The following is a 27,725-nucleotide window of genomic DNA, read 5'->3' as shown; positions in this document are numbered from 1 at the left end:
AAAATGGAAGAAATAATAAGAGGAAGGAGACAATGACACCAAGTGAAATGAAGGGAAAGGTCTCATTTGGTGGTTTAACATCCCAGAGCGACTCAGGCTATCAGATACGACGTTGCGGAGGGCTCCAGAAATTTCGATTACCTAGGGCTTTTTAGCGTGGAGTGGCATCGCACAGCACACGGGCGCCTTGCTTTCGCGTTCACCGAAAAGCTACCGCTATGGATGGGATTCGATCCTGCATCCTTGGGCAGGGCTCAAGGGAGAGAGAGCAAAAAAGGCCTGTCAATTTGGAAAAGTCATCTAAAGCGAAGTTAGAAAAATAATATCAGAAGATTCATGAGAAGGCCGTGGAAATTGTAGGACCATGTCGGAGCAGAAGCAAATAAACACAAAGATTAAGAAAAGGAAGGTTGGTGGAACTAGAAGGAGTCTAACTGGAAATTCATACGTTACGTGTTTTAATGCTGTTATTACATGGCGACTAGCAAGAGAACGGCACAACGTGGTGACATGGTGAATGATGATTTATTGGCTAGCTTAGCGCGAGGGCTCCTCTCGTGCCACTTACGATCTTCGCAACACTCCTCGGGCCCAGCGAGCGATCGTCACGATCGCTTCGTTGAAGTCGATACTGACGTGACAGTGTAGATGTTCAAGAAAAGATACAAGAGAATGATGCGCTTGCCACCATGATGACATTTGGGTGATCCGCCTTCCCTGGAGCTTTTCAGCCATAAGCACTGAAGCATCCATGGAACTGATGGCTGGAAGTCGTGTTGGGCGGCTGGGCGGGGCGGACGTTGCGTGTTCTTGTCTTTCGCGTCTTCGGGTCCGTCGGGTCTTTGCTCTTGTCCTGTCTCTGGTCAGTTCATGCGTGCACTTGGTCTTCAGATCTGAGCTGCGGGCTGGGTGGCGGTAGTTGGTCGGTCTGGGCAGGAAGGGCTGGAGCGAAGCTACGCGGCGTTATCCCAGGGCTCTCGGTTGATGGTCCCGGCGAAAGGATGGCGCCAATGCTCCAAGGCGAGGATGGGGATGATGTACGCCGTACCTCCAACAAAACGTGGCGACAACCAAAAGAACGGCACAACCTTGTGACACGGCGAAGGATGATTTAACGGCTGGCTTAGGGCGAGGGCTCCTCTCGCGCCACTGCCGATCTTCTTCGTAACACTATAAAGACGGGATGCCACTCCGGAGAGGCGCACTCTCCTTTTAGACTATGTTCGTGCGAGTATTCTGCGCGTTTCTTTTTGGAGTTTCGCAAAGTAGGTATTATCTGAAACGTAGGTAGCTCTGTCCTGTCCTCGTATCTCTAGTCTTGTTTTAACGTTACGTTTTTAGCTGAGCTACCACCTGAAAGATAAATATACACTCTGCCAACTGCTGCGTACGCGGCTATAGTGCAGCAATGTTAGTAGGTGCGCATGAAGTGATATTTCTAATGACGGAAGTCGGTAATTTCACTCATATTTCCCATTCCCATCATCGTCTCTGATAGCCTAAGTCGCTTTCGGACGTTAAATCCCCCAAACCAAACCAAACCATCTGATTCCCATAAATCTTTCCGATGAAACTACATCGCTCAAAATAGTGACCTTTGGTCTACATATCGGACAGGTGCATCTTACCTGTACTTACATATGGGGCTGAAATGTGGAACCTAACAAAGGGTGTTCTACTTAAGTTGAGGACAACGCAGAGACTATGGAAAAAAATGGTGGGGATAACGTGAAGAGATAGGAAACGTGAAGAGTGGGTCAGAGAAATAACTCAAGTCACTGACATTCTAATGGAAATCAAGAGAAAGAAATGGGCATGGACAGGACATGTATCACGAAAAAAGGATAATCGGTGGTCGCTTAGGACAACAAACTGGATTCCAAGGGAAGGAAAGCATAGCAGGGGTAGGCAGAAAATCAGGTGGGCGGATGAGGTTAAGAAGTTCGCAGGGGTCAAGTCGATGCAGCTCGCATAGGGCCGGTTTAATTGGAGGAATATGAGGAGACCTTCGCCCTGCAGTGGGTATAGTCAGGCTGAGGAGGATGATGATGATATGACAGGTGTATATCTGGTATGACGATAAAACGCCACAATAAACTTAAGGCAATGAGAATTTCTGACACCTGCCTCATGCCTTCCCGGCGCTTTCCACGGCGCTCAACCCTCCCATTGACTGAACGCTCTCAAGTGTTCTCGCGCACGTTTTGCTTGCTTGTTTTGTTGCTACCTCCTCGCCAGCGGTGCAAAAGAGCATGCGTACCACCAACACGAACAGCACGTTTCGCGCCCCTTTCGTGCTTTATGTAGATTGTTGTAGCTCTTTCGAGTGTAGCACGCGTGAAATACATTCCTTCTAGCAGGCCAGCGATTCATCACTTTTATCTCGCGCCACACACACGCTCTGTAAAATGTCTCCGCTGCGTTTACTTAAAATTAACGCGTACGATCTGCATGTAGCCCACGCTTCAAAAGCTTCGATGTTTATCTCACTGGTTCGTTAATCTGAATTTAGGCTATTTGGATGTTTTTAATGTGCCGCCGTATTTAAAAAAGCAATGACTGTAGTTCCGCAAACAAAATTTCGCTTACGTGCGGAACGACGACCTCGGTCTGATGACTTCGCGCCCTAAAAATAACTCAAGGTCGGCAAAAGTCACTGTTTCCGCCTCTCTCGCCAACCCTGAAATATGATTGATAAATAACCCATGGCGTTAACGAAAACTGAAGAATATGCGACGTGACAATTCTCTATAAAAATTTAGTCGCCTCATAATTAACCCTAGTATATCCTGGTAGAACGAAAGGAAGAAGATGGTTTGCACGGTATAAAAAAGAAGAACCGAACAAGGGTAAATAGGGTACGCCTCAAGTCACAGATGAGCCAACGTTTCGACAAGTGGACTTGTCTTCGTCTGGGCATAGCGGGTCGTTTCGTGAGCACATCGTGAGCACACGAAACGACCAAAGGCCAACACCGAACGACAGCCTTCTTTTGTAACTAAATACTCCAATGCCTTTCCAAACATAAACAATATTCTGCGGAAATACCATTCCATGCTAACGTGTAATGAACGCCTCAAAAAAATATTTCCGGAGGCACCAAGATTGACTTACAAACGTAACGCGAACCTCAGAGATATTCTAGTACATTCTAAACTCGACAACTAGCATCCAATACAACCACACCCTTGATCTCGACCTAGATGTAAGACGTGCAGTCATATACAAAAAGACACCACGGTTAAAAGCAATGCAAGCGATTTCACTTTTCACATAAAATCAGGCTTTAACTGCACATCTTCAAACGTTATCTACCTTCTAGAATGCTCCTTTTGTCATAAACAGTACATCGGAGAGACAGGACAACCAATGAACATGCGGCTCAATGGACATCGGGCAGACGTAGGCAAAAACCTCCCGAAAGCAGTTTCCCAGCATTTCAATCAGAAAGACCATAAGTTCGAAGAAATTAAATTACATATTCTCCAGTCAGGCTTTAAATCTGCAGGGGAGAGAAAATATAGAGAGGCGTATCTAATTCATAAATTTAGAACATTGGAACCAGCAGGAATAAATATATCTAAGGGAACGCTAGAATCCCTTAGGTATATTCCCTCTCCATGATAACTATTCGGAAAAACAATCTCACATAGCCTTAATTGTACAGTTTATTCACAACGCACGTACACCCTATTCCCTTCCGCAATAGCATAACCCTACACGTTCCTCTAAACACATTTCCTCCTTATCACTTGTTGCTTGAATTTGTCCTCACATATTTTTTTATTATTTTTTTTATTATTATCATTATTATTTTTCTCTATCTCTTTGTTTTTTTATTTTCTCATGTCAGTGTTGGTTCCCTGTGCGCTTATTATTCTGTGACTGTATTCCCCCCCCCTCCCCCCTTTGCAGAAAGTTTTAAGAATTGTCCTCCTTAGATATATGCCTTATCAGGGCCCTTCGCAAACCCTCCCTTTGTAAGGTGTATCTGCACCAAACCCGCCTAAGTGGTCACTAAACATCTACCCAGTACTATGATTCTTTTTTTTTTTTCCTGGTACTGCCGCTTTTACTTCTTTTGCAGGCTACAGAATCCCTGGTTCCATGGCTGATAAGTACATACTCAAGATGTTTTTTTTTCCACTTCATGACCCACTTTCTTCTCACCCATCCTCTCCTCCCCACTCTTTCGCACCCACTTTCCCCTCCCCAGCTTTTCTTCTTCGGAAGCAAAAGCGTATATAAACCCCTGCCAGTGATGATCGCTATGCCCAGACGAAGACAAGTCCACTTGTCGAAACGTTGGCTCATCTGCGACCTGAGGCGTACCCTATTTACCCTTGTTCGGTTCTTCTTTTTTATACCTATTATATCCTGTTACGCAGCGGTCCTCACTGGAGCCGAGCGCCCTTATACAAGCCAATGTGATGCGCCGCATGACTTCGTTGCACTGAGGAAAAACCGGCGCTCATGATTATTCATGCTATTGGCAAACCGACACGTTGATCCTGAAAAGTGCATAAAATTATGCGCTTTTCAGGATTAACACGTCTATCTAACTCGCCCAAACACAGCCGTTATTGCACAAACCCTTTTCTCTGCCTCGACCAGGGCGCTCGCTATTGGTCTCCTGCCTGCGGAGTGGAAAGTACAAATGCCAACGATTCCCGGGCCTCAAAAGGAGGTGCTTAGCTTGTCAGGGAAGATACATGAGCGTCGTCGAGTGAAGTGCTGCTCGCCTGGACGTGGCGGAGTCTCCCTGGCCGCCGCTTTGTGAAGACAGTAGCTATCGGCTCCCCTTCCGATAATGTTGTGCTTTGTATGATGACTGTAAATAGTTTATAAATTCATCTGGTGGACTCGGAGCCTTGATACCCGTACACGCAAAATAATCGTGACAACTAACTGCTAATCTAATTGCTCCTTTAATTAAGCCAGTCCTGTGATAGCTGCATCTGCTTGACTCATGCAAAGGTCCTTACCGTATCCTCTGACCGCATTTTCTGTAGCCCTTTGCTACGTTCTCCCTCCCTTGGATTCCAGTTTGTTACCCTAAGCGACCATCGGTTATCCGCTCTTCGAGCTACTGTCCATTTCTTCGTGATTTCCATTAGAATGTCATTAACTGGAGATTTTCCTATCTGTTAGCGTTATACCAACCGTATTTCGTTCATGGCTCTGTGCGTTGTCGTCAACATGAGTAGAACCCTGTTCATTAGCCTCCACGTTTCAGCCCCATAGGTGAGTACCGATAAAATGCAACTATTCTATACTTTCCTCTTGAGCGATACAGGTAGGTCATAATAAGCATTGCCTGCCGATGGCGCTCTATTCTATTCTCCTAGTTATTTTCCTTTTGTAGGAATGCAAAACCAATGCTCCGTGCCCGGAGCAGAGACGAAAGGAAGCGAAAAATTCAAATCTTCTTAGTGATGTTAACTTGAGTCAAATATATAGCATTATGCTTTATGCCGAATGGAGAACCGATTAGAGGGGCTTTGTTTTGACTATGGTCAATTCACCAGACAATAAGTTTTAACCATTGATAATGAAAAGCTGCGCCACAAGAAAATTTAAATTGGATGCTTTTCCATCGGCCTTTGTTCTTTGGAAGCAGTCGAACGCGAAGAAGCCGCAGGCTAAGCGCTATATTGAGACGCCTTGCTTCTCGCTTTTGTCGATACGAGCCGCTGCTGCCAATTCTCACGCCCTGAATGTGCATTCGAGCGCCGGAAGCACTGAGGCACCGCTGGCGGATCTCTAAAGTAGTGTCTTGACCCTCGACATTGTAAACCTTCAGAAAGCAGGAGCACGTGTTGATATCTCAGTGATCCAGTATTTATCCTAATCTTCTTACTTCTTCGCCAAACAAAGCCCGAGTGGCACTGTCGATGGCCGAAATAAAGAGGAAAGTGCTCCGTTCTTTACTGCTACCCTTTCGTTTTGATAAAGTAAAGATTACAAAGTTGTGGCTAGTTCTAGCCTCCGCGTGCCGCACATGCAAGCAGTGGTAGGATGTTCAGCAGACGCTTTGCACTACTGCTGCTCATCCTGTAGTCTCTGCTGTTTGCCCTTTATTGTAATACTCTTTGTGATGGCATTTTGTGGCTGAGTAAAGTCGCAGGGCCTTTCTAACTTTACAATGGGGCACAAGCAATAAGTAGCCCCACGTCTGCACTGACGGACGTGGGGCTACTTATTGCACTAAAATGCCTGGTATTTCGTATGGCTCCCTGATATTCTAGAGACGAGCGAGTGCACTGCGATGGCATGCATTGCGCTTCGGCACCGGTGGCTCACAACTGAATGACACTTTGCCGCGGAAGTGCAGCAGTTAAGGCGGGAGTACCATGCTAGCGGCAGTCAGCAGCTGTTTTTCGGTATATTTGAACGAGCACTGTGGCTCTTCCGCTTAATATAGGTGAATGACGTTTAGTACATTGTAAAGACAATTTTAACTTTGCGGGAATATGCGTTGGTAAAAACTATCCGCGTTTTTACGAGCACAGGGAGCAAAAAAACAAAAGGCACAAAGCCATATTTTTTGTTTGACTTGCTTGCTTTTGACCAGTCGTTTACGAAAACTACTGCTTAAAAGAAAACCGCTTCTGCAGCTATTACCTGAAGTATTAGTATAGGTACTCATTTTTGAGTTATTTTTAATTAGCTATTCAATAAACCTAATGATACACTAAAGAAGTGTGAAAATGCAAAAATAGCACATTAATAGCTGCTAGTCAAATTCATAAAACTGACACAAATTTAGTAAGTTTGAAAATTGTGGCCGTTTTGTTAATTCTTGAAAGTATATCTGAGCTAGAGCACGTATTTTTTTTGTTTTCATTGTTCAAAGTTGGTCTTACCTAGAAACATTGCTTTCTTTTGATGTATTTTTGAAGCATAGACAACACTTTCTGCACACTGTGTAGAAAATGTTCCATGATCACATCATTGCGGAATTTCGCTATGATAAACAGAACAGTAATAAGGCGAATCAATTGCGCCTTTTGTTGCGACTTCAAGCTCCGCAAAATTAGCCCGGCGCGAAAGACCACTGATATATTTCAGGCTGTTTGCTCAAAAACTGAATTCGCTGGTCTCCATATTAAAGGTGATGTCAAGTTACGAAAGATAAACGGCACATATTGACTAAATAATTGCACTTTTGTTGGTCGATGGGGCTTTAGCGTTGTATTTCGCGGGTGTTTTGCCTCAACAATGATGTTCCGACGGTCAACCGTTTTGAAACATATGAGTGCACCACGGTAAATATTGTTGACTAAAATGTGCGCTTCACTTTCGCATCCGGCACGAACCACTAACTTCTCGAACGTATGTCTGTCTCTTCGGTCATTCTTTGCTCTATTCAAACAGCCTTCTTCACTCAGGTTTCCTCAACTACTTCCGGCAACAAGTTTAGTCCTTTATCTTACCAGAGGAGTTGGGTGCAGTGCACAGTCTAATCAGGACTGTGGTCCTACGTGCCTTTCCTCCGCCGAATTATTGGGGGCGATAGTAGGAGCACAATTACCCCTTATAGAGCCCATGATCCTGAAGGGGACAGAGTACTGTGACAATCAATGGGACTGCCTTTAAAGTGCTGCAAACATCTCTTGAGACGAAGATATACATATCGCGCCGCCGAGGGGGGACTCGAGGGAGGGGTGCAGGCCACGGTGTCATCATCATCATCAGCCTGACTATACCCACTGCAGGGCGGAGGCCTCTCCCATATTTCTCCAATTAACCCGGTTCTGTGCTGGCTGCATCCACTTGACCTCTGCGAACTTCTTAACCTCATCCGCCCACCTAACTTTCTGCCGCCCCCTGCTACGCTTTCCTTCCCTTGGAATCCAGTTTGTTACCCTAAGCGACCATCGGTTATCCTCTCTTCGCACTACATGTCCTGCCCATGCCCATTTCTTCTTCTTAATTCTCACTAGAATGTCAGTAACTTGAGTTATTTCTCTGACCCACTCTGCACGCTTCCTATCCCTTAATGTTACCCCTACCATTTTTCGTTCCATAGCCCTCTGGGTTGTCCTCAACTTAAGTAGAACCCTTTGGTTAGCCTCCACGTTTCAGCCCCATAGGTGAGTACAGGTAAGATGCAAGTATGTATACTTTCCTGTTGACCGATACCGATAAGCTGCTAGTCATAATCTGCGAGTGCTTACCAAAAGCGCTCCATCCCAATCTTATTCTTCTTGTTATTTCCTTTTCATGGTCCGAATCTGTGGTTACTACCTGGCCTAAGTAGACATATTCGCCTACTACCTCTAGTGCTTCGCTACCTAACGTAAACTCCTGTTCCTTCCCGAGGCTGCTCAACATTACTTTAGTCTTCTGCATATTGATTTTAAGCCTACCTTTCTACTTTTCCTGTCTAGGTCATCAATCATTATTTGCAGTTAATCCCCCGAGTTACTTAGCAAGGCAATGTCATCAGCAAATCGCAGATTAATGAGGTATTCTCCATCTACCCTTATCCCTAACTGCTCCCATTCCAAGTCTCTGAATACTTCCTCTAAACAAGCTGAGAATAGTACTGGGGAGATTGTGTCTCCTTGCCTAACACCTTTCTTTATGAGCATTTTGTTACATTTTTTTATGCAGAACTATGGTTGCTGTGCAGCCTCTATATATTGTTACGGTGTAATAAGAAAGGCGTGGTTATTTACAGTGCTGAGGTAGCGGGAAAAGATGACGCCTACTAGCCCCCAGAAACCAATGCTTCTTCCTCCTGTTCTTCCACACCATCACATCCTTCATCGTGGTCAGTAGCGTGACATTTCCCCCCTGCTCAGACGAAGCCCTCTGGGCGTGTTCGTGAGTCGTTCGAGGCTGACACGGCTTCAAGTGGGCAATATGACATAGTTCGGTTTCGGCAGACCGACGACCCGATGCTGTCAGGCGGGCTATTGCGTACGTTAAAACACTGATGCGTTTGACAACCACATATGGGCCGTCATAGTGGGCCAGTAGTTTTTGATGTAGGCCGCGGCGCCGAATTGGACGCCACAGCCAGACTAAATCACCTATGGAGTACGTTACACGCCGGTGACTGGCATCGTACCGTGCTTTGGAACGTTCTTGTGAAGCACCAGACCGTAAGCGGGCGATTCTCCGAGCTTCTCCGGCGAGAGAGAGGGTCTCAGCCAGGCAGGGATCTTCACGGCTTGAGAAGGGCAGGATAGTATCCAGGGAGTAGCGTGGCGGTCTGACATACAGCAGGAAGAATGGACTGTACCCAGTCGTCTCATGCGTGGCGGTATTAAACGCATACGTGATGAAGGGAAGTATAGTGTCTCAGTTCTTATGCTCTGCATCCACATACATAGCTAGCATGTTTATAAGCGTTCTGTTTACACGCTCAGTCAAGCCATTTGTCTGAGGATGGTATGGCGTCGAGTGTCGGGAAGTAACGGCGCATAATCGCATGAGCTCTTCAACAACATCAGCGGTGAATGGTCGGCCCCGATCAGTGGTGACAGTTCGTGGCGGCCCGTGTCGTAAAATAACTGAATGCAGCAGGAAAAGCGACACTTGATGCGCCGTAGCAGACGGAAGTAACGTGTGAGGTAGTCCACGCAGATTACAATCAAGCGATTTCCATCCAAGGACTTCGAAAACGGACCCTACGAGGTCAATGCCTACTTGATCAAACGGAGCTGTCGGGGTCTTACAGGATGCAGCAAGCCAGATGGAGTTGCAGTGGGACGTTTGTGGCGTTGACATCGCTTGCAACATGCAACGTATTGTTCAATAGTCGAGCACATTCTGGGCCAGTAAAATCGTTCTTGAAGACAATGGAGTGTTTGATTTGAACCCCAATGCCCAGAAGTTGGATCATCATGCATGACGCGCAATACGTCCGTGCAAAGCGTCTTGGGAACTACGAGTAGGTATCGCTGGCCGACAGGCGAATAACTCTTTCCACAGGAGGCCATCACGCACACAAAAACGGCTTGTAGCTGCGCCAGCTTGGGAGGTGACAAAGAGAGGCTGCAGACTGCTATCCCTTTGCTATTCTATTGTGAAAACATTCGTGTCGGGGTACGCTGCCTCGAGGGTCCATATATAATTGTCGAAATCGGCGCTGTCAGATACGGTCGTGGCCATTGGCATCCTAGAAAGACAATCTACGTCTGCATGACGCCTCCCGCTTTTGTACAGGGTCGTCCACTTCTAGCTAGAACACGGTCACTGCTTTTAAAGCCAACATTGTATCTGACGCAGGCAGATATCGATGCAAAGCGATGCAAACACACAGAGACACGGATGTGCTGCTTCACGTGGCCAGCCACTTTAGATTACTGCGTGGCCGGGTCGGATGCAATGACACCTTGAAAGCAGTGACCGTGTTATAGCTAGAAGTGGACGAGGCTGTACATCACAGCAAAGTCATATTCCTGTAACCGGAGGGCCCAGCGTGCGAGGCGACTACATGGGTCTCGAAGGTTCCGCAGCCAACAGAGTAAATGATGGTCAGTTACGATAGCAAACGACCGTCCGTACAAATATGAACGGAAACGCTGCACAGCGAAAACTAGAGCCAGGCATTCCTGTTCGGTGACTGTGCAGTTTCGTTCCGGTATGATCAAGGTACTACTTGCGTACGCGATTACAAGCTCTCGTCCATCGTGCCGTTGGACAAGGACTGCACCGAGACCAATTCCACTAACGTCCCGTGTGAACTTCTGTCACTGCAGCGGGATCGTAGTGACGTAGGATGGGTTTCGATATTAAAAGAAACTTCAGTTGACGGAATGACGCGTCGCAGTCTGGTGTCCAGTCAAAAGTAGAGTTTTTGTGCAGAAGACACGTCAATGGGTAAGCAACGTCAGCAAAGCGATGTATAAAGCGTCTAAAATACGAACACAACCCTAGAAAACTCCTTCATTGTCTGCGGGGGTTTAAAAGACTCAACAGCGGCAGTTTTCTGGGGATCCGGCATTGCACCATCATCATTGACAAGGTGTCCTAGCACCAGCGCTTGGCGCTCTCCAAAGCGGCACTTTTTCGAGTTTAGAATTAGGGTGGGTTGTGCAGACAATTCAAGACACGTACTAGATGGTCATTGTGTTCTTGAGAAGGCTTCTCAAATATGACGACATCGTCCAGCTAGCAAAGACAAATGTCCCATTTTAAGGCGCGCAAAACTGTGTCCATAAATCGTTCAAACGTGGCAGGCGCATTGCACAGCCCGAATCGCATAATATTAATTTCATAAAGGCCATCTGGCGTTACGAAGGCCGGTTTTTTCTTTTCCGCAGGGTCCATTGGAATTTGCCAGTAGCCAGATCTGAGATCAAGACAAGAAAAATAAGACGCACCGGAGAGGCAGTGGAGGGCGTCGTCTATGCGAGGAAGAGGATAGACATCCTTTTTCGTAACAGAGTTCAGACGCCCGTAATCGACGCAGAATCGCCACGAACCATCTTTCTTGCGTACGAGAATAACAGGGGCTGCCCAAGGGCTAGATGACTCCTGTATCACCTTCTTCCGTAGCATGTCCTCCACTTGCTCCTGAATGACTTTGCGCTCAGATGGGGACACGCGATATGGCTTTTGACGCATGGGACGAGCCGAACCAGTGTCGATGGTGTGATGTGTCCGAGTTGCAGGGCAAGAGGTTGGTCCATCTGTTTGAGAAAAGTCAAACATAGGCGAAAAGGGTACAAGAATATCCACAAGAGTACGGCGTTGAGGTGAGCTGAGATTGGCGCTGATCATGTGGCAGATCGAAGTTTCATCAGCAGCCGGAGGCACTGTGGCATTCGTAGCATCTGTGACCAAGGCAATAACGTGGGGCGCATCGGGTCCATAGGAGGCAAGCTTCAATCCGGTGGGTAAAACTGCTTTGGGAAAAACATTCCTAAAATGATGTCATGCGTAGAGCGGAGTAAGACGACGAATTCGGCTTGAAACATTGAACCACCCGCGGACACTTGCGCATTACACACACCCAGAGGCCGTAACGCCTCTCCACTGACACCGCAAAATGTTGAAGCACGGTCATATTCAAACATCACTTTGCGTCCCAACAAGCGCCTAAACTGATTACTCATCACAGACACAGTCGCACCCGTATCCACCAAAGCTAATGTACACACACCATCAATGAATACACGAATTTTGTTTTTGAGCATTATAGTTGGAGGGATGTTAGCACAGAGCACATTTTCAGCGGCCTCACCCCCATTGGTCGCGCTGGTTAGTTTTTCTGACGGGGCGATATGGAGCGCCGCCGTGGTGATGGAGAACGACGCGCACGGAAGGCGGGTGGAGGAGTAACACTTCGATCAGATGCAGGGGAATGGTCGCGGAGATTCTCGTTCTGGATGTTGCGGCAATACCCACGGGGAGTATTGGATTGCTGAAAAACGGGGCTGTATTGTCGGTTGTTGGGTACTGTTGGAGGCGCCGGGCGGTTATAGCGTGGCGGGAACCTACTGCGGCAGTACCCGGCGATGTGAACTTCGACGCCGCAGCGGTAGCATATCGGAGGGGAAGGTAGAAAATGCAGTTGTGGATAAGAGCTAGGACCAGGAGGGCGCGTCGTAGGTCTGGCTGAAAGCTCATACTGCACAGGAATCCTGGTAGATTGAACCGAAGATCTAGGTGCACTTGAGGTGACGTCATACCTTGGGGCTTCAGGCATCGACGCAGTCGGGTTGGCAAAATGCATTGGCGGGTAGTCAATAGAAGCTGCAATTTCAGGAGCTTGGGAGCAAGGCTGCACTTGAATCGCTTGTGGTGGTGAAGCCGGCCGTCTAGAGACCCTCTGGACAGGGACCTCAGCAGATTCATGCAGGGAAAGCGGGTTGATCCGTAGAGGTTCTTCGCGCACGATTTGCCGGATAGTTGACTGAAGATCTAGTTGGGCATGGTCATCAAGGATGGCCACGGTACGCACGTTGGCCAGCCGCCCAAATTTCGGCGCAATACGACGTGTTTTAAAAGCTTGCAATGCGGGGATGTGTCTAATGACGTCGGAGACAGCGTCAAGGTTTTCTTTGGCGATTAAGAAGTTGTACAGGTCCTCCGCGATACCCTTCAAAATGTGACCGACTCTGTCTCCCTCGGGCATGTTGGAATTGACACATTTGCATAATCTGAGGATATTTTTTGTATAAGTTGTGCAAGTTTCATCTTGCAATAGAGCTCTTTGAGCAAGGGTCTGCTCAGCCCGCTTTTTGCTGGGAACAGAGTCTCCAAAACGCTGTTTTAACTCGGTGGCGAACCGTTCTCAAGTCGTCAAGTTGTCCTCGTTATTCTCAAACCAGGTCATAGCTGTGTGAGTGAGAAAGAAAACGACGTTTGTTAGCATTGTAACAGGGTCCCACGGGTTGTACCGACTAACTCGTTGATAATCAAGTAGCCACTTCTCAACGTCGTCACCTTCTTCTCCGGCAAACGGTCGTGGTTACCGGTAAGGCTGGGACGAAGTAGGGGTGGAGTGGGCAGGCATGCCGCCAGCCTGGATTTCAGCATCGCGGCTTGCACGGTTTGAGTCTGTGTGGTGCATGATGGTCGGGAGCGGTGGCAGTCCAGCTATGCGGCGACTACGTCGAAGCTCCAGTGTGTCGTCTTGCAGCGCTGTAGGTAGGAATAGAACGCAGTACCTTCCACCAAGTTGTTACGGTGTAATAAGAAAGGGGTGTTTATTTACAGTGCTGAGGTAGCGAGAAAAGATGAAGCCTACTAGCCCTCATAAACCAATGCTTCTTCCTCTTCTTCTTCCACACCATCACAATCCTTCATCGTCGTCAGTAGCGTGACAATATATCTTCCAGCACTTTTACGTACGGTTTGCCTACCCCCTGATTTCGCAATGCCTGCATCACCGCCGAGGTTTCAACTGAATCAAATGCTTTTTCGTAATCAATGAATGCTATGTATAAGGGCTGGTTATATTCCGAAAATTTTTCTATCACCTGGTTGATATTATGAATATGATCGATAGTAGAGTACCATTTCCAAAAACCTGCTTGATCCTTTGCTTGATTGCAGTCGAAGACCTGTACACAGCGTTATCTCAGTCCTTCTCTCCCTCGGGAGTTCTCGCTGGCTGACTGTCATTCTCTGTTGATTGCTGCGGCGCCCGCTTAAGGCGCCGGGATAAGCAAGGCGACGGCATTGGGCCTGTCGCTTGGAAAATTGGTTTTACCTTCCTCTTGGTTCCAGAAGGATGTCTGCATGCCTTCAGCCAACGCATTCCTCTCTTGTTAGATATGTTTGAACTGACACACATGTGCACATCGGTGTTCCGACTTTTGATTACGCCGTTGAATAAGCGCTATGCACTAATCAGCAGCAGGGGCATCACTAGGCGGCGGCGCATGTGTGGAGGTACTGAGTTCACGATGTATGCTCAAGATTAATTGTGGGGTTTGTTTGCTCTGGGATTGAGGAGAGCATGTTGCCGGGCTAGTTGGTGATCCATTAAGTAAAAAATTTAGCGCAAAAATAGAACACAGAGGACAAAGAAGAACACATAAGACGTTTGACGAGCGCTCGTATATATATATATATATATATATATATATATATATATATATATATATATATATATATATATATATCTTGTGAGCCACCACTCGGGCAAACGTCTTTATTTCAGCTCGAATCTGGAACTCTGCGCGTCATCTTCCGAGCACCGGTTAATCATGATGTTGCAAGGAAGCGGCCACCCTGGTAAAGAAGCACACGTGGTTGATGCAGGCTCCATAATGGAATGGTTGGTCTAGTGGCGGGAGTAAACTGGGGCGGCATAGCAGTGCGATGTACACCAATGGTCTCTGTAAACAGTGTACGCGGCCTGGTAATTGGAAATCTGGCCAACTGGTGTGAGGAAACCCGGGAGATGTGTCGGAAATGTGCGCTCAGGGCGTTAGCGGTTAGTTAGGTAATGATTGGATGCTCATGAGCAATTAATATGTTAGCAGCCGTAGAGGTACATTTCGGGTATCCCAAGCAGTTTCGCAGAGCTTCAGCTTGAACGCTCTGTAGAATCCTTAAGTTGATGTTTCTGATATTTTTCAGTGCAGGTATCCTGTACCGAAGGAATCCCGCAAATAATGCATTGAACAGCTGGAGAGTCGACCGCATCGACGCTCCTCATGTCTTTCTACCAATAAAGGAACGTACAGTCGTGAGCAAAAGGGGCATACAACACTCAGCCGGTGATGAAAGTCGGGAAAACTGCATCGAAATGTCATGAAGCAACAGCGAGAGGGACAGCCACAGTGACACATGCATCAGGATAAGATGGGACTTCGCCACAATTTTCTCGATCAAAGATAGCTGTCGCTAGATGAAGTTGGAAGGCAGTTTTCTCGGACTCTGTGCCGGCTGAATGTTGTATACCACTTTTGCTCACAACTATACGTGAGCAATCGCTGTCAGCATCTTTTGGTTGGTTAGTTGGTTCACAGGGAGGGAAAAGCGCAATATCTGTCACATTTGCTCTGTGGACGCCTGAACCGCGCCGTAAGGGAAGGGAGGAAGGTGGGAGTGAAAGTGGAAATAGAGAAAGGGGATCCGTAGTGGAGGGCTACGGAGTAATTTCGACCGCCTGGGGATCTTTAACGTGCGCTGACATCGCACAGCACACGGACGCCACTTCGTTTCGCCTCCATCGAAACGCAGCCGCCGAGGTCGGATTCGAACCCGGGAACTTGTGAGCCACCACTCGGGCAAACGTCTTTATTTCAGCTCGAATCTGTAACTGCGCGTGATCTTCCGAGCACCGGTTAATCATGATGTTGCAAGGAAGCGGCCACCCTGGTAAAGAAGCACACGTGGTGGTGCACAGTAGTCGGGCGTCTTACCACTGCGCCACCTGAATGAAATATGGGGTGTCCGCGAAATATTTCAATCGATGATCACTCCTAGAAAGCGATGGCTACTGTCGTAAGGTATTGGTTTACCATCAATGCGTACGGTGTAAGGTGACATGTTCTTGAGTATGCAACTACCGAACAATTTTCGTTTGATATCTGCAAACATTGCAAGTGGAGGTAGGACGCAACTATACTTGCCGCCTTTTGAAGCCTCGCTCGAACATGTGAGCACGTAACATGCCCAGATACTGATGTCGTCGGCATAAATTGAAAGATGCGCTGACTGTGGAATTAAGTCGACAAGCCCGACAAGAGTAAGATTGAAGAGCGTTGGGCTTAGTACTCCACCCTGTGGGACTCCATGGGAAGTGAAATGAGAAGTTGTTGGGCCATCCTCAGTCTGCATGGAGTGAGATCTGTTCGATAAATAACTGCGTATCCAGCAAAAAACATGACCTCCAAGCTCGGCAGCTTCCAGAGTGTTCAAATGGCCTGGCGAGTGACATTGTCATATGCGTCCTTTATATCTAGGAACAACGCCGCGGGTAAGAGCTTCAAAATTTTTTGACGTTGTACAGATAGTACCAGGTCCACCATATTGTCAACTGAAGAGTGTGCACATCGAAACCCAGACATTATATTCGGATATACGCGGTAGCGCTCCAGGTACCACTCGATACGTGTAAGCAGCGTTCTTTGCAGTACTTTACCGACTCAGCTAGCCAGTGCAGTTGGACGGTATGATGTCAAGTCCAAAGGCGATTTGCCAGCATTCAGGAGCGCAGCTGAACGACTGCACTTCCACACGTCTGGAACTGTACCCTCACTCCATGATTTGTAATATTCCAAACGAACGTGTCTAGCTTCTTGACCAAGATCTTCGAGCGAAATGTATGTCACATTGTCGGGACCCGGCGATGGTGACCGTCTGCAAGAAGCCAGTGCAGCGTCAAGTTCCTCCACGGAGAAGGGAATGTCCATTAGTGAATCCCGAAAAGACGGAACATCGTTGGAATCGGTCAGCCTGCTACCCTAACGCAGAAATCTGTAGCTACCTCGATTTTGGTAGAGTGCGAGAGATTGGAATCGGTAGAGCTGTAGAGGGGATGTTCGAAGACCGCGAACGACATTCCGGATGGGTGATAAAGGCTTCCGTGGGTCAAGCTTTTCACAGAATGACCTCCAACGTTTTGCCGTGAGGGCTTGAATTCCGCACTGAATTTTCTTTTGTATGCGCCTGGCGTCTCCGAACTCGACGCGACTTTTTACGTCGGTATCTATGCTCTGCTCTCCGTCGCAGTGATCACATGTGCTGCAAATCCGTATCATGCTGTGCAGTTAGCCAACGGGGTGAAGGAAGACGTCGCGTTTATCATGGCCTCCTTAATATTCTCTTCGAAACCTGCGGATAGGGATGCTCTGGAAGCATCTTTCATAAGTGCTTGAAATGCCGACCAATCGATGCGATGCATACGTGTGGCAGAAGTGGATATGGAAAGACCACTGAGGATCTCATATGCAGGAATGTGATCGCTTCCGTATGTTTCTATATCTGCAAACCATTCGACGCTGCTCGTAAGCCATTGAGACATGGAAGCCAAATCAAGACAGCTACTGTTAGTTCCCCTTCGAATAAAGGTCGGGGTAACGTCATTAAGACACTGAAGGTTTTGATCAGAGAAGGACACAAGGTTTCTTCCCTTGAGGTTCATTCGAACGCTTCCCCACATGATGTGGTGAGCTTTAAAGTCTCATATGATAATTCAAGGGCCAGGTGTAATCTCCATCAAGTCGCTCAATCGTGTGCGTCAAAACGACTTGATGGCGACATATCATCATCATCATCATCATCATCATCATCATCATCATCATCATCAGCCTGATTATACCCACTGCAGGGCGAAGGCCTCTCCCATATTTCTCCACTTAACCCGGTTCTGTGCTAGCTGCATCCACTTGACCCCTGCGAACTTCTTAATCTCATCCGCCCACATAACTTTCTGCCGCCCCCTGCTACGCTTTCCTTCCCTTGGAATCCAGTTTGTTACCCTCAGCGACCATCGGTTATCCTCTCTCCGCACTACATGTCCTGCCCATGTCCATTTCTTCTTCTTAATTTCTACTAGAATGTCGGTAACTTGAGTTATTTCTCTGACCCACTCTGCACGTTTTCTATCTCTTACTGTTACCCCTACCATTTTTCGTTCCATAGCCCTCTGGGTTGTCCTCAACTTAAGTAGAACTCTCTTGGTTAGCCTCCACGTTTCAGCCCAGTAGGTGAGTGCAGGCAAGATGAAACTGTTGTACACTTTCTTCTTGAGCGATACTAGTAAGCTGGTAGTCATAATCTGCGAGTGCTTGCCAAATGCTAAACCTGAAAAAGCGCATAAAAAACACACGGACAACATCAAGAGACAGACACACGAGCGCTTACTTCCAACTGATTCTAATTTCATGCGAGAAGTAGAATATATGTACACTTGAGATCACATGCGCATGCGAAGGAAAAACTCAAGCAGGAAAAAATATCTGGCTGCGCATGTAAAAGATGAAAGATATGCAATCTCTTTCTCAGACAGCAAAATCGACGCACCACTTACACAATCATCGCCAGTTCGTGCTATCTCAATTGCCTCAACAATTTCGCGCGTTGTTTACACTTGCTTTTATAAAGAACTTCACATTGAGGAAAGAGAGGACGACAATTTTTCTTGCTTTTGCACTTGAGGCAATGAATGCTCAAATGCCCACCTTTTTTGTTTTCCACAGCGTAATTATGTTCACCTAATCTCTCATTTAGGCATCTACCAGTTTGGCCTATGTAATATTTACCGCAAGTCAATGGCACCTTGTACACAACCCCTTCTGTGCATTTTACAAATGGCTTTTGGAGCTTGATCATGCAACCTGACTTCATCCTGTTTTCTGACATGCTCTGCCACGGCCGGTCTCGAGGGAGAGCGCGTTTCTCTATTCTCTTATGGCCTCTCCAATGGGGTCTGTTTCCACCGCCCGCCGCGCCTCGGTGGGGTCGCCACCGCCCCACTGCTGCTCCTCCGCTACAGCCGTTCACGCGCAAGGAAAACGCGCGCTCGCTCTTCGCTCCGCCCGCATCGGTTGCAACCGGCAGGTCCTGATATTTCACCCCTTATGGCTTATAGGAAGAAGCCGTAATCAGCGTCTGATTTATCGTGTATGAGCAATAAAATAGTCAATAATGCTCGTGCGCGCGAGAGCGCGCGCGCCTTCGTCAGTGCTGTCGCGCACGGTCGAATGAAGTTTGTTGAAGTTGTTGAAGTCAACACTTTTTGCCCCTAAATTTTTCACAAAACTATACGTACCATTTTATGCAATGTGCCTTTGAAAGCTGTAAGCAGGTATAACGCGACCTGACGCTAGTCTGCATGGCAAACTGTTCGGTGGATATTCAAAGTATTCTGTCAACCGCTGCCGTTTTCGTTTAGAGCAAAACAGGCGCTGACGAAAATTCATAGCACGTCTCAGATTCAGAGTAAGGAACAAAAATTTACGCATACAGTTAAAATTTCAGTTGTCTCTTGGAGTGGGCTGTTCTAGCTTCGCTTAAAATAAATCAGTAGGTTGAAAGACAGCAGATGTATACGTAGTCTCGCGACTGACGCACGTAGACATTCGTAGTCAGTTTAATACCAGTAATAAAAAAAACATTTAATCAAGGAAATATGGGCATAAACAGATATGCATAATTGAAAAGAGCAGCAAGCAATAAAAAACTATCCTTCAAAGTTAACACATTGCACTCATTCATCAAAACAGTGCATGCGGCTAGAAAATTAAAGACTCAAAATCTTTCTGGGCGGTTTGTGCACATAAAGAGCTGGCCTTTCGTCACCTTCTTAGCATAATTGACAAGAAGGAGTCCCGGGCAACTCAGCAAAGGTGAGTTCTCAAGTGCTGGCTGGATTAAGATTTGAAGGACTTCAAGGACATTTGTGTGTGGTAGGTGCACGACAGCGTTTTCAAAGAAAGACACAACCTTGTCCAAGAGGGCTACAAACTCTGCTTTTGGATAATGCAGTCCGTCAGAATCTTGTCCTCGCAGAATAGTGTACATGGGGCTGCTTCTTTCGCTGGTTTCAAGAAGGATAGCACGTCACACCCGAAGTCACTGATTAACTTCACAATGTATCCAGCGACGTAAGCTAAATTACCAGAATACGTGACAGTGGGTAATGGGATGACAGGAGATACCATCACTTCTTTCAGTTCCTCGGTTACTGATTGCGGTAGAGCTGAAATGATTTCGTCGGTGTCGACACTAGGTGCCTAGGCGCGCAATACAGCGCGACATACAACTCCTATAGTCACCTCTGAATAAATAGCACAGAGAAAAACTTTTATATCCATTATTGAGGAGTGTCCCTTGAGTAACAGTGGCGAATGTGTAATAAGCAAAGCATTCTACCAAAATAATGGGGCAGCGATTGCTCTCTAAGGCAGGCTTTACTGCACAGATAGTTACAAGGAACTATTAGTTCAAAAACATACTAGAAAAAGAAAGAAAATATTGCTAGGAATTAGTGCTTGAAATAGATTTCCTGTTTTTTTCAAGAAATAATCATGACATTATGTAAACATTTCATTAAACCAACGTTTATTTGCAAAATTAAAATAATGTTTATAATACAACATAAAACATTTGCTGGTCTATAAATTATAGCAAAATTGAAAACAAAACTTAAAATCGTTTCTCTGACGTTATACTACTAACACTTTATGCCATGTAAGCATTGTCCAACTTACATTACATTTTTATAAAATTATTTTCATCTTCGGTGTTACATCGATGGTTTCTCATCTAGCGCTGAAAGACGGTTTTGCCATTGTTGCTGTTATGTTTGCCTTGAAGCTTCGATGTGATCACTGCTCATTCACTTTTTTTATTCATCTTGGGCAAAAATTCAGATTAAAATGAACAAAAGTAGATACAATGCCGCAATACATGTCATATGTTTGTCGAGCGTTTGCTGAGTGACAGTGTTTTTTAATATAAAGACTCCATTCACGTGTGTAGCACGCTGACAGGATGCCGCTGCAGCATCTACCTTATGTAATCTTTCATTTAGGGGCTGCACTCACCACGAAACCCGCGGGCGACAGCGCGAAACCAGGCAAAAGCCACCCGCCGCCACTGAAGCAGATGCGGCGCGAACAGTGAGCAGGTCGCGCCCCTTGCGGCGGCGGAGAGCGTGACTCAAGGAGAAAAGTTCCCATTGTTCACGCGGCGATTGAGAAGGCCGTATGAAAGAGCGCGCGCTCTCTCCCTCGAGACCGGCCGTGGCTCTGCTTACTTAGCGCACTCAGCTTATTTGGGGCAGAGAACAGAACATTTACATTCACTCGTTTACCAGTTTTTCTTAGGTTTTGTGACAACCTGTGCTTATAGGGGATGACTGTAAACTATCTTTTATCTTTTGTCTCATCCGGCTCTTGCTGTGAGTTAGCTTTCCTTTTGTTTGTTTTAACAAGTCCTTCTGCAACAGACACCAGCATGTGCAATGGGTAGCCAGCATCTTGCAACTTTCTTGACTGTCAAAAGATGCTTTCTTCAACAGAATGTGGGCATGACTTTTTCAAACAATTGACGAAACCTAAACGAGCTATGTTACGTGTATTGAGTTTAGAGTGCGCGGAGCTGAAAGGTAAAGGCACTTTAGATTTATCATCCCAGGGATGCAAAAGTGCCTTTACCTTTCAGCTCCGCGCGCTCTGGTTGCATCGACGGTACCAGAACCATGGAAGAATGCAAACATTATCCTCATTCACAAGAAAGGGGACTCTAAGGACCTTAAAAATTACAGACCAATCAGCTTACTGTCTGTTGCGTATAAGGTATTTGCTAAGGTAATCGCTAATAGAATCAGGACAACCTTAGACTGCAATCAAGCAAAGGATCAAGCAGGGTTTCGGAAACGGTACTCTACTATCGATCATATCCATACCATCAATCAGGTGATAAAAAAATGCTCGGAATATAACCAGCCGTTATAAATAGCATTCATTGATTACGAAAAAGCATTTGACTCAGTTGAAACCTCGGCGGTGATGCAGGCATTGCGAAATCAGGGGGTAGACGAGCCCTACGGGAAAGTGCTGGAAGATATATATAGTGGCTGCACAGCAACCATAGTTCTACATAAAGAAAGTAACAAAATTCCAATAAAGAAAGGTGTTAGGCAAGGAGACACAATCTCCCCAGTACTATTCACAGCTTGTTTAGAGAAAGTATTCAGAGACTTGGAATGAGAGCAGTTAGGGATAAGGGTAGATGGAGAACCCCTCAGTAATCTGCGATTTGCTGATGACATTGCCTTGCTAAGCAACTTGGGGGATGAACTGCAAATAATGATTGGTGACCTAGACAGGAAAAGTAGAAAGGTAGGCTAGAAAATCAATACGCAGAAGACTAAGGTAATGTTCAACAGCCTCGGGAAGGAACAGCAGTTTACATTAGGTAGCCAAATACTGGAAGTAGTAGGCGAATATGTCTACTTAGGACAGGTAGTAACCGCAGATCCGGACCATGAAAAGGAAATAACAAGAAGAATAAGATTGGGATGGAGCGCATTTGGCAAGCACTCGCAGATTATGACTAGCAGCTTACCGGTATCGCTCAAGAGTAAAGTATAAAACAGTTGCATCTTGTCTGTACTGACCTATGGGGCTGAAACGTGGAGGCTAACCAAGAGAGGTCTACTTAAGTTGAGGGCAACCCAGAGGGCTATTGAACGAAAAATGGTAGGGGTAACATTAAGAGATAGGAAGCGTGCAGAGTGGGTCAGAGAAATAACTCAAGTTACCGACATTCTAGTGGAAATTAAGAAGAAGAAATGGACATGGGCAGGACATGTAGTGAAAAGAGAGGATAACTGATGGTCGCTGAGGGTAACAAACTGGATTCCAAGGGAAGGAAAGCGTAGCAGGGGGCGGCAGAAAGTTAGGTGGGCGGATGAGATTAAGAAGTTTGCAGGGGTCAAGTGGATGCAGCTAGCACAGAACCGGGTTAAGTGGAGAAATATGGAGGAGGCCTTCGCCCTGCAGTGGGTATAATCAGGCTGATGATGATGATGATTATTATGATGAAGACTGGTAGATCGGTGTCAGCGATGGCCACGTCGACATTGTAAATGACGCCGGCCATAGTGCCGCTGTCCTGAAGAGTATGGGAGCGCACTGGATGTCTCCGAGTTTATTTATGGCGACCAATCTCTAGTGCGCTCCGCTCCATGACATCAGTGGCGATTATGCTTTTGTACGGATTCACTCTGACGTTCTTAACATTTCCAGGGACGAGGCTTTCAAGGAACACAGACGTGACTTGCCTGTTGCGTATAGTTCAGATTGTCTGTTGGCGTCTCTGACACAAAGACGACAGTGCGTGTTGGGGGTCTCGCGTAGTGATGATCAAGGACGTGCTGGATGAGGGCGACTCTTCTCGTTGGCATACCTTCGCTTTGTTTTCCTGCTAAGCACAAAGTCATCGTCGTTGGTCGAAGCCATCTCTAGCAGCCGAGTACAACACGGTGGCCTGGCTGCTCGCCTCTCGAGTGGTAGAGGCGCTTCCTCTGTGTTCTAAAGGAGGCGATGAGTGTTCACTTGCATCGCCGTGCCAAACAGGTAGTGGCGCCTCCCGGCTGTGACACAAATTACAAAAAAAAAACGGAGGCGGGAACGTAGAATTCTGGTAAAGAACGCATGGATGCGGAGTGCATCCTGTGCCGCCTCTAACCACGACATGAAGGCGGAGGTACATGAATTTATGCCGTTGGTAGGAGCGGCACAGGATCTGACCGCTGATGATGAAGCACTCTAGTACAAAGCCTTATCAACATTCACTCATGATGTTCAGCACTTAGTAATAATATGATGTGAAAAGATTATGACAAAAATTTACGCGCCGACATTCTCGTGCGAAACTTAGCGCCGGCGCTTGCACTGGACAGTGTTTCCAAGCTGAGCCCCGCGTAGTACAACGCGGTCGAAAATCGATGGGAACGGTGGTCGCGCAGGGGCAGCATAGAATTCAGGCTGCTACCTTTTGTTCATTTACGGGTGTTACAGCATCATGTATGTACAGAACCTCATCTGAAAGAAATTTTCATTGCATAGAAAATTATTCGGAAACGATCAATATCGTCCGTAATACTTTTTTTAACACAGGATATAGTATTGAGTAGCGTGCTATTTATTTATTTTACACCTCAAATGCCCCAGCACGGGGTATTACATGAGGGGAATACATGGCAACACAACAAATCGAAAATAATTACAAAGAATTAATAAAAAGATCTTCGACAGTTTTTTTTTTTTAAATTCGCGGTGCTGGTGTGGAGTGCGGCATCGGCAGTCAGGCCATTCCGGTCGACTGCAGTCTGGACAAAGAAGGAATGCAGATGTGCAGAGGTACGTGCGCGAGGCGGATAAATGGCTTTTGCGTGACTCGTTCGAACGGAGGTGCGATTAGCTGGTTCTAGATTAGTAAGTGACAAATGATAGAATTTGTGAAAGAGGGGAAGAGAGTGTGTTGATTTTGCGTCATGTCTCGAGGTTAGGCAGATTAGCTTCAGATTTCATAGTAGTCACACTGGAACGATAAGAGTAATCGGAAAAGATGAATCTAACTGCGCTATTTTGGACAGATTCGAGGGTTTTAGTCAAATAAGAAATATGAGCGTCTCATACTGCGCATGCATACTCAAGCTTTGGACGCACTAGTGTTACGCAGGCCAGAGACTTGACAGAAGAAGGAGCTAATGGTAAAGTACGTCGTAAGTAAGACAGGACACGATTAGCTTCGTTAGCAATTGTTGTAATATGGGCGGACCAAGACAGATGATGAGATATGTGAACACCTAAGTACTTACATGCTGATGTGAAAGAAAGAACGGAGCCGCAGAGTACATAGGCGTTATGTATGAGTGTCGTCGATGGAAAAAAATTAACGAAGTTTTACTAACACTAATTGACATTAGCCACGTTTTGCACCAAGATTCAATTCGTGAAAGGTCAGTTTGGAGGGCACATACATCGTTGGTATTGTTAATAGGGCGATAGATACACAATCGTCCGCGAATGGGCGAATGGTAGATGAAATATTTGTTGTGATGGGGGGAGGGGGGTCATTAATGTATATTAAGAAGAGTAGTGGACCGAGGACTGTGCCCTGAGGCACACCTGAGAGTACGGGAGACCTGGAAGAAGCGGTATTATTAGCATACACAAATTGCTGTCGATTAGTTAAAAAGTCGCAAATCCAGTCATATACGTGCGGATGGAGATTAAGGGATGAAAGTTTTAAAAATAACCGTTTGTGAGGAACTTTGTCAAAAGCTTTTTCGAAGTCTAAAAATAGGGCATCAACGGGGACGTTATTATCTAAGCTACAACTAAGGTCATTGACGAATAATGCTGTGTCTCACACGAGCAGCCTTTGCGAAACCCATGTTGGTTGGGATGAAAAAACTTACAAGAGGTTAGAAAGTTTACTTACATGCGAGTGGATTATATGTTCCACTAATTTAGAGCAAACACAAGTGAGAGATATAGGGCGGTAGTTACAGGGTGACTGTGAAGGGCCTGTTTTGGGGACTGAAATGACCTTGCCTACCTTCCAGTCTTGTGGAACCATGCCTGATGAAAGGGACTGCTGAAATATATGAGATAATATTACACTTGAAACGCACTTTGTGTTCATTACTATTTTTGCATTAATTCCGTCCACACCAGCAGATGAAGTAAGTTTCAGCGATTCAATAAGTTTTGCGATTCCATAGGGCTCGAATGTTAAATCAGGCATTAAAGGGTGATCAAAAAAAGGAAACTCTGGTAACGTCGTATCAGGCTCGCGGGTAAACACAGAACAAAATTTGGAGGACGCTTAAGCTTCGCCTTCAAGAGTGGAACGCGATAGCGTTATTGCGCCTCGTCGAGAAAACTTACTAAACGCAAGGGTATTGGGGCATCCTCGCACCGGTACCCGCGCGGCCCGAAGGGGAGAAGCGGGTGAGGGAAGATAGTGATCTAAAGAAAGGAAAGACGCTTGATTCTAAAACCTGTGAGGGTGCACGGCGAAACGTCAGGGGCGAGTGGCGCGCCACTTGTCGGGGCAGCGCCGCACATTGCGAGGAGGGGTTCTTCTGTGTTTGCCGCAAGATGGCTCTGCATGTGCGCAGAGCGCAGAAGAAATGTAGCGGAAACGTACTTCGCTACTCGTGTAACTGCGACTTCTGTAAGTAACATGCTCATAATTACCGATATACACTGCAGTATAACGTTCTACGGCATGCTTCTAAGGCAACACCGCATTCACTAGAAGCGCTTTTGTACCGCTTTCAAGCATCGAACTCGTGGCTGAGTACAGCGATGTCATCTGCATATGCCAGCATTTTGACCTGTGCTGACTGCAGCATAAAACCAGTTATACGTTCATTGTTTATGATAGACCGGCAGAGAGGCTCGAGGTAGGCCGCAAACAGTAGGGGTGACAGGGGGCAGCCTTGCCTCACTGACGACAGCACACGAATGCTGTCAGTGAGCTTTCCATTCACAATTATCCGTGTCGTGCAGTTCGCATACACCATTCGAACACCTTCGTCAATCACTTGCCCTATGTTTGAGTGTGTCAATACTTCGAACAAGGCATCGTGCGAAACGCGATCGAATGCTTTGGCGAGATCCAGCTGTATCATTGCCACTCGAGATCCAATCGCGTCACAACACTCCAAAACAGTTCGTACCACGTGCACATTAGTTGCGATGCTTCGACCTTTAATGCCGCACGTCTGGTGTGGCCCAACCAGACTCGATATTACACTTTGAAGCCTTTTCGCCAGCACTTTCATGTATATTTTGTAATCCACGTTGGTGAGGCTTATCGGCCGATAAGAACCCACCAACAGGCGTTTTCCTGGCTCATCATACTTCGGAATCAAAACAATGTGCGAGGTAGAAAACGAAGGTGGGACCTGCTTACGTTCGTATGACTCGTCTAGCACTTTAAGCAAAATCTGGGCTGTGTAATCTTTAAATGCTTTGTAGAAAGCAGCGCCAATTGGGTAAATTGGGAAAAAAGTGCCGGTTTCTGGCATGGAGACTGGGATGTTACGCCTGAATACTTTTCTCGTTTGCAATGGTCAAAATTGCCGACCCAGTATTTAGGCGTGCCGCTTGAATCGTACCAAGATCCCACCCCTTTCTGGGCTGGCCAAGCAGAGAGAGCGAGAGAGAAAGCTGATTCATGGCAGGGCAAGCCGTTGTCAATGTTCTCACGCGCTTATGTGTGCAATGTTTTCCTTGTGGCAAAGATATGGTACGTAATGAATGTGCTTTCGGCGACGCGTGTTAGCATTCAAAAAATTCATCGTGTCTTTGTCGTTTTCATGTGGGCATCAACATGGGAAAAGTGCAGCAGAACCAACCTCTTTCTTCCTGTTAAGGCGGGGGGCTTGGGCCTTGTGCATCTCTTTTTGCGACAGGTTGTCTCGCGTTTATTTTTCCTTCGTGATCAAAACGACAAATTCTTGAGGACGGTCATGCAAGTACGACTGTGTAAAATGCTTCCAGAATACGTTGTCTGTTCTGGTGAGAATATGAGTGGCGCTTTAAAAGGGTACATGCGCGAAGTTGTCTTGTCTTTCAGAATGTTGCATGCGCGTATTTCAATGCAATACTTGAGCAAAGTGTGTAAGAAGAAGCTGTACAAAGATCTTCTGGATGTGACGATACCGTTGCCGATTTACCGTGCACCACACCGTGGAGGCCCCGGACAGGATGTCTTAAAGCGTGTGAAAAAGATGCCAGTTAGGCCTTCAGTTAAAACGTTCTTCTTTAAGCTAC

At 46.5% G+C, this 27,725-nt stretch overlaps 1 protein-coding gene across 2 annotated transcripts in view; it reads left to right on the top strand.

The window, feature by feature from the left end:
- The window catches only part of LOC146210160 (uncharacterized), a 218,211-nt gene that overhangs the window by 553 nt on the left and 189,933 nt on the right, over window positions 1–27,725 (top strand). The gene's annotated exons all lie outside the window — the stretch shown is intronic.

This window comes from Amblyomma maculatum, chromosome 1 (assembly GCF_055883805.1).
Source record: "Amblyomma maculatum isolate TAMU_Amacu chromosome 1, ASM5588380v1, whole genome shotgun sequence".
In the NCBI taxonomy this organism is placed as follows: domain Eukaryota; kingdom Metazoa; phylum Arthropoda; class Arachnida; order Ixodida; family Ixodidae; genus Amblyomma; species Amblyomma maculatum.
The sequence above is the reverse complement of the archived record's forward strand: the minus strand, read 5'-3'. Positions and strand labels throughout refer to the sequence as shown.